We start from the raw sequence: 16,892 nt of genomic DNA on the forward strand, positions 1-16,892 counted from the left end.
TGGTTTTCAAATACCAGCATTTCAGGGGCAGATTAGCTGACTCCAATAATATGCCTCAATCGCTGCAGCAAAAGGGAATCTTTTCATCCATTATAGAAAACTGTCAGAGGAAAACATTTTCCCCGATATCACACCCAAGAGGACAGTGTGCGCATTATCGTATTTTGCCGAACGTTCATATGCTCCATGCAGCACAATGCATACTTTGCCTCTCAAAAAGCCTTGGTAACAAAAGGATAAGATAATCCATCTACACCTCATAGTCCATTCTAATAAGGCTGCACTCATGTAAATGCTGCATTCATAAAAATGAAAAATAAGGGCCTCTTAGGCAGTCCACCTGTATGTACTATGATTGGATCCTCAGGTAAGGTATAAAAGCTCAAGCCAACAGCTTTGATGACCCATAAGAGGTGGGACCTAAGGGGCAGAGGAGAGGCAGTCTTATACAGGGGAAAGGAGATGGGGAGCTATTTCCTTTCTGGGCACAGGGAGTGGAGGAGAGCTTACCTTGCTTTTCTTCAGGAATCACAAGGCCACTGGCTCTGGCCATTAAGAACTCATTTACCTAAAAGTTTCTGAGCACTCTTAGGAAATAGCCAAGAGGACTTGGAAGCTGGCTGCAAAAATCCCAAGAGAAGTAGAGAGAGGAGATGTAGCAATGTCTGGCCCTTGAAAGGGTGAAGGCAGATGGATTGCTGGGCATGGAAGATTCTATAGATGCATGACTAAGGGGAGGAGGGGAGGCATCCTTTTGTTGGCGCCTGAGCCTTTCTCAGCCCTCATCTGGCAAGGTCACTCAAATGGCTTCCAAATAAGTCTCTGGGGATTTTTTTTTTTTTTTTTTTTTTTTTTTTTTTTTTGTCAGATGCTTCTTTGAGATTGGAAAAACTGCGCTGTCTTTTGTTAAACCCAAAAGAAGACTGAAGTCATTTCATGGTCAGGGCACTTGGAGCATTCAGGAACTGGCAGAGTGCCCTCCCTCGGCTTGCAGAATCATTACTGCCCAGATGGGAGCAACTGTGCCCTGTTATGCAGCAAGAGCAGAGAAGAGTACTCTAGATGAGAGAAGCAGGAGAGACCACGTCCCCTCACGGGCCAGCCTCCCAGGAACAGTGTGTTACCCAGGACCAGGCAGAAGGGAGGTACCTTGAGGGTTGGGATAAGTTGATGGAAAGGTCTTGTGTGGACAGTATGCCTTTGATTTGATTGCTTTAATTTAGTAACACTTGAGAACGGAGGGTCATTCTTGCATTCAGCTTCAGTCTAACATTGGGGAAGGAATGGAATTTTGGAGCCTGCTCTATAACCCTTTGTAATTCTGTGCATCTTTACACTTCTGTTTCCTGGCCTTTACAAGGAAGGTGTATGATAAAATGCATACATGTAGGTGGATTTAGGAGGTAGTCACATTTTCTCTTCCTTTCCTCATCTTTTTCTAACACAGGAACTTGAGACATTTTCCACGTATCTACTTATTATTTTATGCAATAAGCATTAGTAAGGGATTTCTGTTTATCATGCACTTTGTTGTAAGCACACACAGTCTGATGCGGTATAAAAATTACTGGGTGTGGCAGTGCACAGTTCTGATTTTAATGCAGGCAGATCCATGGGACTCATTGGCCAGCTACCTTAGCCTATACCAATGAACAACCTTGTTTCAAAAAACCAGGGTGAAAAGAGCCTTCTAGGAAATGACACCTAATGGTATCCTCTGGCCTTATGAGCAAATGCATATGTGAACCTGCACACACATGTACACACACACACACACACACACACACACACACACACACTATTGGGTCAAAAGGAACCTAGACTTTAGATTGAAAGAACCAACCTCATACAGGCCCTATGCCTTCTATCAGTTATTTAAAGCACAAATTCATGTGCAAATACCAGACAACATCTTAACCGGCAGACACCATTTGCTCATCTAAACAGATTTTGCTCCCTCTTGAATGCATCCATCAGAGAACTCTGGCTGTTATTAATTCACTGTGCAAAGGTGATCAACATAGGCATATTCATTGATCCCAATCTACTAAATGGCAAACTAAAAACAGAGTATCTGTGTAACATCTAACTTTCTCACATCATCACTAGGCGCTCAATTTTCTTTTTAAGTTATAGAGGGCAACAACATGGGACACACAGAACAGCGTGACTACGTTAATATTGCTACTTGTTTATATATAATCTGTGACCACTTACTTTTCCCCATTACGCTCTTCCAAGTGGATAACTCACAGTCATTAACTTTCAGGAAGCCCCTATATATCATAGCATCATAGCACTAAGCCTTTTGGAAATCCATCACAAATCAGTACACGGATGACATTGATGTCTTATTGCTATTCATTCCTTCTGGGCCGTTTTTAGCAGTTCATTTTTTTTTAGATCCCTGCAGTGCTGAAATATGGCTTGCTCCACTATCTGTCCTTTTTGTAATCACAAAAGGAAATCTTGGCAGTTGCCGTATATTTCACTCTTGAGGAAAATGCCCAGTAATGCTTTGAATTGATTGAACAGCATGGGCTCAAAGCTGCCTAGCGAAGCGCCATTCCCTCACTTCCTCATCATGCTTTTAATCTTAACTTTTTTGGGGGGCTCAGAAACTGTGAAGTAATCATTAAAAGACAGTGTGTAGGATAAAGATCTCTTGTTTAGAAAATCCTAAGAGACGCCTCCCTCCTTGCTTTGTGCTTTGGAACATGCCAAGAACACGCATTTCCAGCGCCGCTTGTCGTGCTGTGGGAAGAATAGTGTCACTGAAAGGAAGCTTGGGCAAGGGTGGGGGTGGGCACCTGAGGTTATAAAGCAGTTCAGGAACATTCAGGCTATGGAGTAGCAAAAGCTTACATTGATAAAGATATGGAGGAATATGGCTTGTAGGAAGGAAGGAAGGAAGAAGAGAAATTTTTAGAGAGACGTTAGAATGAAGGTTAGAGCAGCAAGATCCCCACAGAACCTTACGCTCCCTTCACCCTCCAGACTTTGTGGAGCAGGCCACAGAAACTGGAGTTGGAGAATATGGGATCCCGAATGTAAGCAACTCAGCCTGCAGCTTTCGGTAGCCAGCCATCCTGTGGCCTCTAGACTCATTCCTGCTAAGTACAGTTCTGATAAATCTAAAACGTTTTTCACTTTCAGCTACAATCAACACCATAGACCAGAGATGCTGTTAGCCTGGGTCTTGAGACCACAGACCAGTGCTACTGTCAGCCTGGTCACAGAAGCTTCTGTTTGCATAGGGAAGTAGTTAATGTAGCCTGACAGCTGGTCAAAGTGCTGATAACAAGTGCTCAGCCGTAAGCAGGGTGTCTATATGATTTTCTCGAAGGATAAGGGAACATCACAGAAGAGAGGGTAGAAGGACTGAGAGCTGGAGGATGGAAAAGAATGCCACAAGATGCTGTCTTCTAGAGGTAGCAAGGCCATCCCAATCACTGGTACACAGTAGATGAGATTACTTGCACAAGACTTGCATTAGAAAAATATGCAAGAAGGAAGGAGGGCGACAAATCGAGGAAAGAGTAACTTAGCAGGACTACTGGGAGAGCCATGAAGATGGTTATTGGCAGTGAAGATGCTCACAGTATGCTCTATTCCTTCTTTTAAAAAATTGCCAAAGACTAAGGGGCACCAGCAGTTGCACCAGGATTTATCTCTACTGCTTGTACTGGCTTTTTGGGAACCTATTCTCTTTGGATGGATACCTTGTTCAGCCTAGACATAGTAGGGAGGACCTTGGACCTTCCCCAAAGCAATGTGCCTTACCCTCTCTGGGGAGTGGATAGGGGGTGGGGTGTGAAGAGTAGGAGGAGGGAGTGGGAGAAGGGGAGGGAGTGAGAACTTGGATTGGTATGTATAATGAAAAAAAGAGTTTGTTTTCTTTTAAAAATACAAATAAAGATATTAAAAAATAGCCAAAAAGTTAACAAATTGAGTATCAGAAAAAAAAGAGCATAAAGAAAGGAAAATGGAGGAAGGAGAAAAAGATAACTATAAAATTGTATAAGCTAACACCGCTGGTTCCCCCATATATAAATATTACCTGCGTGTAAATACTGTGGGTGCTGCACCCTTGTAGAATACACTGGAGGCTGGTGCTCTAGTCCCTAGGCATGGGGGTGGGAGGTCCCTGATGCTACACACAGGAGGTGGCTGTGAGCTGATGCTTTGACTGGAGTCTTGTTCAACTCATGTCTTGGTTAAGTTTCTCCAGGACTCACTTCCCCTGTTTCTATGAGGAAGTTTTTTTCCTGAGGACTTCTTTAGAGCATCATTGTAAATCTGGTTTTAGAGAGCATCAGGCTGTGGAGACAGAGCTGATTTGGAATTGATAATTCTTCCAATTCTACTGTATCCCATTTTACACGCTATGAATAATTTCATAATTTCAGAATGATAATCAACAGACACTGAGCTGGTTTTTATATTCAATCTTATCTGACATCTAAAAAATAAATAAAAACATGTATCAAGTAATGCTTACTTCTTTCCTTCAAGATAACCTGAGTTGCATACCTTGCTTGTCTTGAAAAACAATGAAAATAGCTAGTTAGTTAATAAGTAAAGAAAGAATTACTTTGTTTCGGTTTTTAAAAAATTAGTTACTGAGGCTGAGAGATAGTTCAGCGCCTAAAAGAATTTTGCTGTTCGTTAAGAGAACCTAGGTTCAGTTCCCAGCATCCCCATGGTGGCTCATAACCTTTTGTAACTCCAGTTGCAGAGGATCCAATGCTCTCTTCTGGCCTCCAGGGGCACCCTGCATGCACATGGTACACAGACATACGTTCAGGCAAACCTCCATACACATAAAATAGGTTTTAAAAAATCAAAATTTAATTTTATGAATATTACCTGGGAAAGTAGAAATTAAGGAAACTCTGGTCCTTAGATTTAATGGGATTTTTTTACATTAACATAATATTTTGGAGTAGGAGAGATGCTGCTAGCTTTATAAGTGTCTATCAGGTATAACTCAGTAAAATGTTTTCAACTCCTAATAAAAATGAAGTCATGTACCCACATCAGATGACATTACACTTGTTTTGTGTATGCCTTAGAGCTGTGTATGTGAGCTGCAAGGTTAGAGTCCAGAAATGACTGATGTCATACTAAATGTTACATATGAGAAAGATCTGAGTCAATACAGCAAATGATGTAACACATTAAGTAGAGGTTGCTGACATCAACAGGATAAAGCTGGGCACCTACAGAAGAGCCAGTGTGCTGAATGGCTCTGCTCCTGACATCATCTGCAGTTTGGGTCTTGTTTCCTGCATTCTACACCATAAGGACGGCGTTAAAATCTATCATAAAGAGGTGGGTTACTCTTAATATTGTATGTAGCATTAGTAAAATTTTATCTACATTACATTCAATTTTCATCAGAAAAATTAAGTCTGATTATCTATCAGATACTCAATTATTTATGCTTAATATAAATTAATAAATTTATTATATAAATAATAAATTAAATATTATGACTTATCATCTCTTATATTCTCTTAAAGAAATTATTCTCAGTTTCTGGGTGACTGGGATTCCCCGCCCCATTCAATATCATCTTCAAGATCACACAGTTATTGATCTTTATATATTTAATTACAATGTTCTGTGAAATGAGAACTCATTCCTTGGTGATGCACAAAGGAGAAGGTACTATTTTCTTGGTCATGTGTATTCATGATCAGAAGAGGAGGAAGAAGATTAAGAGAGATGGTGAGAGATGAAAGAGAGAGGAAGAGGATATCACATGTGAGAGAAATGGATGTGAACAAGAATGAGAAATAGAGTGATAACAGGGGAAAGGATGAGACATATAGAGAGAAGAAAGGAACAAGAAACAGAAGAGGGAAGCAAGAAAAAGGATTACTCGCCAGAGGGTTGGGATGAGAATTAGATGCATTTATAAACCATGAAAGCCCACAACCAGGTGTTTTCTTGGGAGACTTGTCTAATGCCTGCATTGATTTCCTGAATGATATTAAAAGGTAAACATCACAAGGAGCTGCCAAGACAGTGAGAAGTAACCCTCAGCCCAGACTTAAGGATGGCAATGGTACCCGTCATAGAGCAACTCTGAACTGAGTCTGTACTCTGACTCAGAACACAGCATCTGAGTCTTCCCCATTTAGCACATCTTTTATTACCGCATTCCTACCCACCTAAAACTTGCAATTCTGAAAGCACTACTCCAAGAACAAACACAATTTCCTTGGCTTCATTTATTTATCTTTAATCGAAACATTTTCTTGGGCAACATGCCTCTTGCCCTGAATTGTCCACTCCAGCCAATCATAAGGAAATTATACTCAAGGAGAGAGAGTTCTGCATTTGCAAATTTTGAGAAGTAATTTTGGTAGAGAAAGAAAGAAAGCAATGCAATTTTTTTCCAATCTGAAACTAGTGCTTCAAAGGGAATTTTTCTTAAGGAAGGGGTAACATCCTCATTATATCTTTATTCCAGGGTCAGCCTCAAGAAAATACATTTCTTGTGCCCTGTCTAACCACTATAGAGCTGCCAGAATCCCAGGTGGGAAGGATGAACTCAAAATTCTCATCTGAATTCAATGTGTTCAACAATCTCAAGTGGCCCTTTGTGCTTGTCAGAACTCTGACTTTCTGTGGTTTCAGTGTAACAGAAGGCCATTCAATTTCCACACAGCTCTGGTTCCTGTTTTGAACTGAAAGCTTGCCTAGGCCACTTGTAAACACCAGGGCTAGTTCTGCTTAGCTGAGGATGCATAGGAAAAGAACAATCATAAGGCATTTGAAATTACTACTTAAGATAGTTTCCCTTCAGATAAGTTGATAGATATATACATAGAACACAGATATACCGATAGACAGACAGAGAGACAGACAGACAGACAGACAGATAGATGTATGATAGATGGATAGATGAGTGAATCGAGGTTTGGATGAATAAATGGATTGATGGATGGGAAGATAGAATAGATAAAACTTAAAATACACAGATGACAGACAGACAGACGGATGGATGGATGGATGGGTGGATGGGTGGATGGATGAATGGATGGATGGACAGATAGGTGGTAAATAGATAGGTGGATAGGTGGCTGGGTAAATGGATGGGAAGTGTAAATGGACATTCATTTTTTTGCCTCCTAGACTTGAATAATCACACAGAAACTATATTAATTACAGCACTGTTTGGTCTATTAGTTCAGGCTTCTTATTAACTAACTTTTACATCTTAATTTAACCCATTTCTATTAATTTGTGTATCACTAAGCTGTGGTCTACCAGTAAGGTTCCGGTGTGTCCTTCTTTGGCAACTACATGGTGTCTCCTTGACTCTGCCTACTCTCTCTATTTATCTCTTCCAGACTGGCTATATTCTACCCTGCCATAGGCCAAAGCAGCTTTATTCATTAACCAATAAAAGCAACACATATACAGAAGGACATCCCACATCAGGCAAGTTAGGACAGGAAAAACTTAAATGTCAACATGCCCATTCTTCTTGTAATCTCTTTGCTCCTCTTCTTTACTTCTCTCTCAATGACTTTCCCAGTACTGAATCAACTTCAGCATTGTAAGTTCTCACTCCTGGAACATCTCTTAGTGAAGGGTATTTCACAGCCAGGGTCACACTCATAAAGGTAGAGCTCCGTGCCCTAAGTAATCATGCTGAATTATCCTGGCAACTTTTCTGGGATCTTTACTCACAAGAAGCATATTTTCATGCATTTCATCCATATTTCTCACACATAGCAATTTTACAGCCTATTGTGTCCATCTAGATCTGTGGTTCTTTTTAGAAATATATCATGAGGGGAAAGCGTTACCCTTCATGCTCATGGAGTTTCATTCTCTAGGGTTGGGAGCCACTAACAAGGTGTCTCTGAATTCTTCATCTATTATCTGAAGAACTTGACACATCTGTTACCAGTTCTAACATGAGCATTAGCATCTTTGACAGAGACATTCAGATGTGACCTAAGCTGTTTTTTTTAACTAACATCAATGACAGTACTTTGATATCAGATAACAATTGTATAGGATGTTTTTACTTACTGATGTCTGATAGCTTACCCTTTAGCCTGCCTAACAAATGTATTTTTTCTTGTAGAAGGTGGATGTCAGTATGATATATGAAGCTAGGAGAAGGCTGATCTCTCACACATGGCCAATAGGTGGCAATATGAAACTCAAACCCTGGTCTCAATATGATTTATCTATGGACATCTCTTCCCCACCTACCCCACCCTCAATGGGCACCGATGTGTTGTCACTGCTTCTATTTCCTCTAACTTCAACTTTCGAAATCTTTCTCATTTCCTGGAAGCATCCATTTATTCTAGACATTATTTACTAAGATTATGAATCATTTCTCCTTTCATCCTCCTCCTTGGCTCTAAAGCCTCCTCTCACATCTCTTATGTGTCATTCAGAAATGTTATTTCTGTCAAAACTCCCCATGCAGTCTAGTCTACATCTTTCACTTCTACCCGTTTCTTTCTCTGCTACCACCATTTGCAATCATATTACTATAATTTCTTTTTAAGGACCGCCCAATCGCCTAGTGTTATCTTCTATGGAGTAATGAGATCGTGTCTCCATTTTAAGTATGATGGTTTAAAATTCTGCCCTTTGAAGTTTCCATATCCACATCCGACTGCAAGCATAGCTTTCTCTGATAAACTATCCACCATACCTTCATATTTCCACACTGTCTATGCCACATCACTCACCTTTTCCTTGTTGCTTCAAGTTAGATTTCAGGAAGTAGACACCTCATTGCTTTTTTCAGAGCAAAGATGTCATCAGTATGTGAAAATGACAAAATATGGATGAGTAAGAAGTGCATGTACTTTTTCAACAGGGCTGGTGCTAAAGAACTATTCTACATCATAAATAGACATAAAACTATGTACATACAGTTTCCACATCAGGGTTTTTGTGTAAAAAGTGTGTGGTGTTTCTAAGCAGCTTGATGAGTTTTAACCAGGTGAGAAGCATTATCTGTGGATGTTCATCATAGTATTCAGTAAAATCCAGTGCCACAGCAACCTCATTCAGATGAAAACCTGGATCCGTCTTTACATTTTTTAATTTTGCATACCTGGGGTCGGAGCATCTGACACGTTTTCTTTTAATTTATTTTTTTAATTTTATTTTACATTTCATCCACAGTTCTCTCTCCCTTCCTTCTGCCCCCTCCCTGTCTCACTTCCAGCTAAGACTCCTAGCAATGGTGGAGAGGGAGCCCAAACTGGCCTTCCCCTATAATCAAATTGGTGAATACCCCAACTATCATCATAGAGCCTTCATCCAGCAACTGGTGGAACCAGATCCAGAGATTCACAACCAAGCACCATGCCAAGACCCAGGAATCCAATTAAAGAGAGGGAGGAGGAAATATAGGAGCAAGGGAGGTCCAATCATGATGGAGTAGTCTACAGAGCATCTGACATTTTAAAGGCTATTCTGAAGGCTTTGTTTTATTATAGTCGCCCTTTTATTTATTTATTTATTTATTTTTGGTTTTTCGAGACAGGGTTTCTCTGTGGCTTTGGAGCCTGTCCTGGAACTAGCTCTGTAGACCAGGCTGGTCTCGAACTCACAGAGATCCGCCTGCCTCTGCCTCCCGAGTGCTGGGATTAAAGGCGTGCGCCACCATCGCCCGGCCTATAGTCTCCCTTTTAATGCTACCTCTTTCTCCATCACTTCCATAAAGCTTGGTTCATCTAACACAACTTCCTATCCCCCTTCAAAATTAATGGCCAAATGATTAACTTGCTAATTAATAATTTCATAGCTTCTTTAGTATCTGTTTCACTATTATCTCAAATAGTTTTTTTAAAAACTAATTACTCCCATGTACCTTCTGTCTATGTATATTTTCTCTCCAAATAAATCTAAAAATCTTTGGAGGACTGGAAATAACTCACACAAAAAAGGTCTCAGGACACAGTGATATATACCACAGATATCAATAATTATTCATGGTCAGCTCAATTGGGCTATGAGCTTCATGGGGAAATGTAACAGTGGAAGATCACACCTATAAATGCAATTTGCATTCCCTATGTTTTCCAACATCTCATGACAACTACAATACATGAAGTTTAGTTTTAGTAACATATTCTGTTGATGACATTGGTCCCATTCATCATGAAAGCATCCCATATTTTTCTCACTTTGAATCATAACAACTCTTGAATAAGTCTACATAAATCCTCCCATTGATAATCGATGATAATATTACACTAATCAATCTCAGGGATCTAAATGAAAATATAAAAACATATTTATCCCAAGAAGCTCCTAATGCATGGACAAAGTACTACAGATGATAAAGCAAGTCCTAAAGAAAATATTAGTGAAGTACTTAAGCCAAATGAAGAAGGATTTGATCATCAGTCAGAGATCAAGAGAATTTCATGGTGGACGTGGCACATGAAGTCACAGGGAGTGGATATTAAAGAGGCAGGGTATAAAGGCCTCAGTCATGTCAAGTGAAGGGTACACTGTTGCCAAAACACTGGTTCCCGTGACATACATTCAGAGAAAAAATGAGTACTATAGCCTCATAGCCTCACTTGGTACAAGAGATACACAGAAAGCATATGCAGGATATGTCTTTAGAAAGATGATATGCAGCTGAATTACAATGGCTGCAAATATCATACTTAAATGTTTGTTGTTTGCTTGGTGTGTGTGTGTGTGCATATGCATGCTTGTGTGTGTGAGTGTGTGTGTGTGATATTGTTGTGTAACAGTTTCCTTGGAGAATGAAACATTCCATCTCACAGGAATGCTCCTTAATCAGGAAGGTAAACAATTCAAAAGAGCTTCAGGAAGTACCTGAAACAGACCAGACCCACTAGATTCCTCCCAGCCAGAGTATGCAATAAAAGCTGTGAGCCACTCTTTCTCAGAAGAACAGAGGCCAGCTAAAAAGAAGATTCTGATGATAGGCTGAAAACTTCCTACAACTGTGAGTTAAAATTAATCTCTCCTTCCTTAAATTGTATAAGTACAGTGGTTACTACAATGCAAAACTAACCACTGTATTTATGCAAAATTGACTTGAAGTCTTGAAAAAATCTGCCAGTACTTTTTAAAATTCATGAGTTGATTTAGTAATTTTATATAGAATAGATTTATTAGTTCAAGACTGGTTTAAGGGGATCATACTAAAAGTACTTTATTAATTTTCTTCAATAACTTCATACATGTATATAATATGTTCTAGTCACTCTCAACCTCATCAGTGTCCCTTCCTTCTTATAGGACCCTGTCTCATACTCAAGTCTTTTCTTTGTTTGTGATCCACCAAATTTAGACAGAGCCATTTGTGTGACCCTGGATTTTGAACTGGCCACTGGAACCTGATATTTTCTGTACCCATAGATGCTGTGGGATTTCCCTGTGTATGCTTTGAATGTCATTGATTAATAAAGGAACTGCTTTGGGCCTATAGCAGAGCTATAGGGAAACAGAACTAGAAGGGGAAAACTGAACTAAATGCTGGAAGGAAGAAGGCAGGGTCAGAGAGAAGCCATGTAGCCATGCTGGAGACAGATGAAACTTTAGCCAGTAAACCACAGCCACGTGGTGATACAGAAATTAATAAAAATGGGTTGAATTAATATGTAAGAGTTAGCCAGTAAGAAGCTTGAGCTAATGGGCCAAGCAGTGATTTAATTAATACAGCTTCTGTGTTATTATTTTGGTATTTCCAAATATTGTCTATAAATGTTTGTTTACATTTAAAGGGGTTATGCTATAGAGATTTGCAGTGGTATGGATCTTGTTTATTGATAGAAATTTAAGGTAAATTTTTTTATATGTATTTCTGATCTTGATTAAGATATTGTGTTTATCCAGCTCATTTAAAAATGTAATTTATAATTAAGAAATATAGATAAATGAGAATCATCTATAAAAGTCAAACTTGTAGTCATAGTACATTTTCTAGATGTACAGGGATATATTTCAGATGTATAGTCATTCTTCAGATCTTTCAGAGACCTTCAAAATATGGCATTTAAAATTTTTTAAAATCTTAGGACTTTTCATGACTATCAAACATACCTGTTCCTAGCAGCACCAGTTATTTCAAGAAGAAGATGGGCATCAAAGAGACTTCTTATGGAAGCCTTGGTTAGCCGTTTGGGCAAGAAACTATTCTTTCCTGGACTACTTGATGAACTGGAGATGCAGGATCCACAGAGAAATGACTGCTGAACTTGCCTAAAGGTGAGAAGATCCTTTGGGGTTCCTGCTTCATGAAAGAGTCTGCTAGACATTCTGCAGGACACAGAAGAAAGTGACTGACAAACTGCCAATATAGGTGGAACTGTCTTTGAAATTTCCTGCTTCATGGAAAAGTCTGCTGGATACTATGGGTGTGTAGGCTGAAGATAGATGCCCCAATGGTACAGAAGAACTTTGGGTGACTGTCCAGGTAGCAAGATGTCTCTGTTAATTCTAGAGTTTTGGAAGTTGCTTACAATGTATTTCCTGTTTACTTAGGTAATATTATATCCTTCTGGAGTCTTTGATGAAATTGAAAAATTTATAGTTATAGTTTTCCTTAGTTATGATAAAAGATAAAGTAAATAAACATTGTAACTGTAATTATTGCTTGATGCTTGTTTTGCTGTATGTAATCTTGCTATGTTAAAGTTAAAACCTTCCTTATTATTTAAACAGGAAAGGGGATGTGATGTGGAATTCCCCTCTGTATGCTGTAAATATCATTGGCAAATAAAGAAACTGCTTCAGGCCTTTAGCAGAGCTATAGGGAAACAGAGCCAGGCAGGGATAACTAAACAAAAGCTGGGAAGAAGAAGACAGAGTCAGAGAGAAGACATGCAGCCCCACAGAAGCCAGAGGAAACTTTAGCTGGTAAACCACAGCCACGTGGTGATACACAAATTAATAAAAATGGGTTGAATTAATATGTAAGAGTTAGCCAAGAAGAAGCTAGAGCTAATGGGCCAAGCAGTGACTTAATTAATCCAGTTTCTGTGTGATTATTTCAGTTCTGAGTGGCCGGGAGGAACAAGCAGCTCCCTGCAACTCGCAGACGATCAGAAGTTATTTTGGTTTCATTTTTAAAAATCTTACATATTATCTTAGACTACCTCTTCAGAGAAGAAAATCATTGCTTATGAAATATCATTGAATAGGAAATGACTATTATTTAATAAAACGTATTCTTGGGAACTGAGGTGATAGCTCAGTAAGTAGAGTGCTTATTGCACACATAAAGGGGCCTGGATTCAGTCCCCAGGACTATATAACAAAACACAAGTGTGCTGATGCGTGCTTGCAATCCAGTGTTGGGGAGATAGACACAAGCAGATCTATGAGGTCTGCCAGTCATCCAGCCTACTTGGCCAGCTCCAGCCCAGTGTAGGAATCTGTCTTATAAAATAAGGAGGGCATCTCCGGAGAAACCACACCTAGATTGTCCTCTGGCCTGAACAAGGACGTGGATACATGCACAATACACACATATGTACACACATGTGCATGCACAAACATGAACATGCACATACATATATTAACATATATAAGCAGAATTTCTCTATGATATTCAAGTTATAGAACATTTTGATTCTCATCTAATCATTATCGGTCCTGGTTGTTCTTATCTTGGGGTTGGTTTCAGTTCTTGCCTATATTAATAAAATCCCTTATCCCCCTCATCCAAGCTCTGGGTTAAATCAGATATAGTAAAATAAACATAAAAAGACAAGCCGGAGCCTTGGCAGAACTGTTTCATGGTTTTGTGCAAAAAAGACACATTTAAATGCCTGAAGGAATAATGTTCACAGATAAAAATGTGACATGAAACACACTTACTGGGGTGCATTTAACCTACTGACATCTAACTGATCTCAGGTTTGAAAAAGTGGCACCTTCTCCCAGTTCTACAAAACATCTCGTCTAACAGGGAGATTTTCAAACCCTTTGAACTGGACATTTCTTTAAAGGCAAAAGTCTAAAATCAGAGCAGTGTTCTGAATCCTTACTTCCAAAACAAGTCATTAAACACCAGCTTTTCAAAGCTTGAGACGTGATTTAGCTATTGTCTGTCAAGTTTGGGCTTTTCATCTCCTGCCTTCGTGTATATTTTATTTCCTGCCTTACATAAATATAAAGGGCACCACCAGCCAGCTCTGAGCTCGTCAAACCCCTGACAACACAAATAATGCCAGATATAAATATTTTCATTGTCACAGCAAATGTTTCCAAAATCGCAAACTCTGATGCCTTTGCAAATTGATTTGGAACAGGTACAATGTACTGAACTGAAAATGATAGAAAAAATTCTGAAAAACAAACAAAAGGCCCAAATCAACAAAAATATTCTAATACATGAGAAACAGATTTCTTTTTTCCCAATGCACTAGAAGGAAATGGCTCTTTCTTTGTTTTATATCAACGCTTCCTTCTAAGATGACACAACCAAAGGAGGAATATGCATTCATTCTGTGCCAATTTGCCATTTTCCCATTCTACTCCCAATTCATACTTTACCTAAAATCACTTTGAACATATACTGCAACGCTGTCCTACCTTTTAAAAATAGTATTTTAATTAGCATACAAAATAATGGGTTTCATTATGACATGTTCATGTATGTAAATCATTGTCAATTGATCATGCTCATCCTTTTATTGACCTCTCTTACTCCTCTCACCCACCCCACTGGACCCCTTCCTTTACTAAATATATATATATATATATATATATATATATATATATATATACACATATGTGTATGTGTGTGTTCAATGTCTAGACTGCACATGAGAGAAAACACAGTGTTTTCTTTCCTCCCCGGATGTGCCCCATGTTTTCCCTTCTTATACATTATATACAATAAATGCATAGCCAACATTGGACTCTGTAGAAATACTAAAAACACTTTGTTTTATATCAAGGATGAGCCAAAGGTGTCTACTTCTTCAGTATTGTGGTTAGAGTCCTTGCTAGAGCAATAAGGTGTGAAGGAAATACAATGGAAATAATCAAATAAAACTAACGTATCTTTATTTGTGCATGATATCATCTTATACTTAAAAGACTCCAAAGACTTCACCAGAAAATTCTTAGATCTGATGAACATTTTCAGCAAAGTCAGGATACAAAAATCAGAAACTTTTTTTTGGTCTGCCAATAATGAACATGCTGAGAAAGAAGTCAGGAAAACCGTTCCATTTGTTATAAATAAACTGATAAAATATCTGAATGAATGTAACTATGGAAGAGAAGAGCTATATAATTAAAACACTAGGTATTCCACAACTCTTAGGAAATTATCCATTTCACCAGTTTCAGGACTTGATGTCTGCTTTCATCAACATCTTCTGCTCTACCCACAAGCACCTGGCCTCGATTTTCATGAAACCCAGGCAGCAAACATGTCTTAGGTGTTTTTGTGCATGTTACTGTTTGTCCGGGATGAATGGAGAGGATGTTGCCTGTCATCCTCTCCAACAAAGATAATTCAATATTTACTTAAGCTCAAACTCTCACTTATAAATGTTGATCAGAAAAGTAACATGTCTGTGACTTCAAATGAGCAGTTCTTGTAGAGCAAGTTGTATATGTGAGCTGTATCGAGATTATTTTAAAATTCATAAAAATATAATTGTCATTGGAGCAATTAGAATGGTTTTGTTCAAAACAAAACAAAAAACCAAACTATCATTCCCATTTTTTGTTTTGTTTTTCAAGACAGGGTTTCTCTGTAATTTTGGAGCCTGTCCTGGAACTAGCTCTTGTAGACCAAGCTGGCCTCGAACTCACAGAGATCTGCCTGCCTCTGCCTCCCAAGGGCTGGGATTAAAGGTGTGCGCCACCACAGCCCAGATCTAAATAATTTTTAAAAGAGCATCCAAATACTGCACAGCTAAATAGTCTCAATCTCATATGCAATGACTTGATGTTTTTCTACTTGGAAACATGATGTATATTCATGTGTATATGTGTAACATATGTGTGTATGCATGTGTTTGTGCATGTGTGTGTACAAATGTGCTAACCTGAATATGTGAATGTGGAGGCCAGAGGCCTTTCACACTCCACTCTAGGCTCTGAGACAAGGTCTCTCACTGAACCTGCAGTTGGCCATTCTGGATAAATTGGATGGCTAGCCAGCCTGGGTTCTGCCTGGCCTCACCTACCATTCACTGGAGTTTCAGGTACTGTAAGCATGTCCCCTACTAAAGGTACCACTCCAGTCCCCAGTGATGCTTCTCAAAACCTGGTACAGTTGCTAACAAGCTTTTGGTGAGTCATCATTGTGTGTGTGTGTGTGTGTGTGTGTGTGTGTGTGTGTGTGTGTGAATACATGTTTCAAAATATCAGAAATGGTAAAAATGAATATCCAAATAGAATGGTTTGGATGGGTACAGACTGCAGAGAAGGAAGAGGGGCAGAGCTTTAACAATCCAGTTGTGGAGAAGAATCTGCCAGGAATAATAGGCACCTATAATTTCAGTCCTAGCTTTTTTGCACACAAGTAACTTTTCATTCTCTTGAATTCACAACAACAAAATCACCTTCAAACACAATTTTCTATGTGTGTGCATTTCCCCCAATTCTAACATTCTAGCCAACAGTAAAAGGCAGTGAAACAGAAACAAGCCAGCAAGAGAAATATCAGATTCTTTCAGTAAGCAGCCCCCAAAGGCACTATGCCCTTCACAAATTAAGGATGTGCTCCTGGCAGGAGCGAGGAGAGGGCAAGACTGAGTCTGGAATAGGAATCACAAAGCATAGCTCAGCATTTCTGGGCAGAAGGGAGGATTCTTAGCCAGCAAGATGCCCCTAGGAAGATTAATTATTGATTTTCTTATAAATCATCTCAGGTGATTGTTGTTTGT

General features: G+C 39.1%; 1 protein-coding gene across 1 annotated transcript in view; it reads right to left on the minus strand.

Annotated features, from left to right (window-relative positions):
* Positions 1 to 16,892, minus strand: part of Ca10 (carbonic anhydrase 10) — a 488,218-nt gene that overhangs the window by 284,653 nt on the left and 186,673 nt on the right. The window lies entirely within an intron of this gene.

Source organism: Microtus oregoni, unplaced genomic scaffold (genome assembly GCF_018167655.1).
Source record: "Microtus oregoni isolate MIOR12 unplaced genomic scaffold, Mior012 000015F_ref0000493, whole genome shotgun sequence".
Taxonomy (NCBI): Eukaryota; Metazoa; Chordata; class Mammalia; order Rodentia; family Cricetidae; genus Microtus; species Microtus oregoni.